Source organism: Dipodomys merriami, unplaced genomic scaffold (genome assembly GCF_024711535.1).
Source record: "Dipodomys merriami isolate MVZ:Mamm:240054 unplaced genomic scaffold, mDipMer1.0.p SCAF_181, whole genome shotgun sequence".
In the NCBI taxonomy this organism is placed as follows: Eukaryota; Metazoa; Chordata; class Mammalia; order Rodentia; family Heteromyidae; genus Dipodomys; species Dipodomys merriami.
This window is the reverse complement of record NW_027203171.1, coordinates 694416-697297: the sequence shown is the minus strand read 5'-3', so window position 1 is coordinate 697297 and position 2882 is coordinate 694416. Positions and strand designations below refer to the sequence as shown.

At 39.4% G+C, this 2882-nt stretch overlaps 1 pseudogene; it reads right to left on the bottom strand.

Moving 5' to 3' along the window:
• Positions 1-832: 832 nt before the first annotated feature.
• Positions 833-2157, bottom strand: LOC138830031 (vacuolar protein sorting-associated protein 37A pseudogene; annotated as a pseudogene).
• Between the last annotated feature and the right edge of the window lie 725 nt (positions 2158-2882).

Here is a 2882-nt window from a genome sequence, read left to right as displayed (position 1 = left end):
AGATGACAGTTTGAATATCTGGTGAATGCAATCATGTATTGATTCTTATCTAAATGACAGGTATTTGCTTTTCAAAAAGGGAGATGAAGATGCGAATTTTTTAGTTGGATATGAGAGCAGAACATATTTTGGGAAGTTGACATACAAAATATCAATCAATAGACTATCTTTTAAAGAGTTTCCTTAGGACAATAAAATATATGTAAGGGTATCAGAGTAACATGTAAAATACATCATTCAGCTTAGAGGACTTGTGGAAGGATTAAAAAGATGGTTAGGTTTCCATAGAGATATTTTTTTAACTTTTTAAAAATTATTTTTTTAAGTTTTATTAATGTGAAAATACCATACAGAAGGGTTACAATTACATGAACAAGGTAATGAGGAAATTTTTTGAATTATTTATTTATTATAGGTATATTAAAAGTTACTTTGAGATGGCACATTGGCAGGTTGGATATTTTCTGATATTATGAATATTGAAAAACAAATTGCCTTTGAAAGTTTTATCCAAAAAGAAGGAAAAAGGGAGGGTGTGGGTATCTTTCCATAGCTGAAAGTAGTTAAAAAAAACTGAGAGGAAAAAATTCTAAATAAGATATCAATCTTGGTAAAGAAATGAGGCAGTTTCAAATTAAAAGTACAAGTTTAAGTAGTTTTCATAAAATATTAAAACTAAAATTACATGCATAAGTTATTTAATTATTAGAATAGCAGTGAAATTTAAACAGGACAGGATTTATCAATGATAAATAGGCATTTTTAGTGCAAATACTGCAGAAAATTTTTCAAAGCAAAGATCATAATCATTCTAATCTATATAAAATCAATCTCAGTTCTTTAAACAATGTAGAGTACATCTGAATTCAGCCATTGCAATGAAATGCCAACTTACAAATCTTAAATCTAAAATAATGTATTTAGTTTTATGTCCCATTTCTCTCTTGGCAGTCCATGTTTTCAGGAAAATCTGTAATGGAGCATGAAGTTGGCTGTGCATTGCTATCACTTGTTGAAGTTTCTCTTCCTTGGCTGTTCTACAGTGGCAAATTGTTCTTTTTTCCATGAAGCTACTGAGAAAATCATCTATTTCAGGTTTTCCCTACAAGAAATCTTCACTAATGTTATCAGATTCTTCCTCAGCTTCATGTGCAGCGACTTTCAATCTTGCCTATAGGGCACTTGCACTACAACTCTCAGGTCATGTTGTCTCTGCATCTTCTTTTCAAATGTAGATTTCATTTGTGTAAGTAACTCATACTTATCTAAAACAGTTTGCCTTTTGGCTTCCAAACTGGGCTCCAACAGGAGATTTTTCTTGCTAATCCCTCAATACTTTTTACTAAATCATCCTTGCCATTAATAATTTGTTTTAGTTGAGGTAAACTCAGAAACGATTCTAGTAATACTTCCTCTTGTTCATTCATATCTGTGAGTTGTGACACACTTAATTCTGAGAGTTCTGGAAATGCATCAGGGACATATGGAATCTTGTACCCAAAACCATTTTGGCTTATCGGTGTTGAAGTTTCCATTGTTGGAACAGGCAATGGCAGAAGTGAAAGGACACCAAATGTAGGAGCAGCAGGCTTGGCTGTTGTATAACTTGTTGAAGAAGAAACAATGTCAATAACAGACAAAGAAGTGATGTTCTGTTAGCTTCTTGAGGAGGATATGCAGGAAGACACAGAAAAATCTGAGAAGCATAAGGAGGCAGCCCACCTGGGTTACTATACAGGTTTGGAAATGCTGTTGAAGTTGGAGTTAAAACAAGAGAACTCTTCCAAAACGTATCCAACAGACTCTGGATAGTCTTTCCAAGATCTGAGTGCATTGTAAAATTTCTTATTAATGGAGAGGTAACATATATTCCTTGTTTATCCATTAAAGGATGTCGGATTGGTGGATAAACACTGATCACTGGTTTTTCCCGAGGAAACTGTGGAGGAAGTAGTATATTAATGTTAATTGTCAAGTTGTTTACAGTGAAGGGCAATCTGTATTCCACATCTTTCTGTATTTCAGCAATAGTGGAGTGGGAGTTCCGGAGGGACTCGATCAAGCGCTGCTTCTGCTATTGGAGGCTGGTGAGGCCACCACCAGGGACCCTGCTGCAGAGAAGGAGGCACTCTTGGTCAGGGGAAAGAGCCAGCTCATCCTCCTTGGGTCCTCTGGTCCGAGGTCCTACAAGGTTTGGGCCTGCTTCTCCCAGCGGCTGCTGGGCAGGTCTTCAGCGACAGAGAAGCAGCCTGAAATACCCTAGGTCTGATCCCGGTGTGGAAATGGGGGGCCGAGGGGGGGGGCGGAGGGGTGGGCAGTGGGGCAAGCCAGTGGTGTCTTTTACCAAGCAAGCCATGTTCCCGGTCCCCGGGTTTGGGAGGCCATGATATAACTGGAGAGACATGGAGAGGGGCAACTTGTCGGGCAGGACACAAGCAACCTGGATCCTACACTTCCAGGCCCAGGCGCCCAGCCTGGCTAGCCAGTCAGACTGTAACCCAGCTGCGCTCTGCGTGCCTGGCCTTGTCCTACCATGAGGACATTTCTTATCAAGAATTGTTGCCTCCTCCTGTGTTTCCCTTTACCATCCCTGCTGTGACACCCCCTCTCTCCCATTTAGTCCCCCGACTTCCCCCCAAAGTTGTAAAGTTCATTTTTCAACTTAATGCTTTCTACATTTCATTGTTGCAATGGGTCCACCTGCATCCCTATTTAAACAATTTGTTTTTCCCTTCCCCTCCACAAATTATACCAACATCAACTATAGTAAACACATGGGTTATACCATGGGGGAGGAACACACAAAGCAACAACAACAACAACAACAACTAGAAATCACCCTGGGCTGGGTAGTTGGCTCAGTGGTAGAGTTCTTGCCTTGC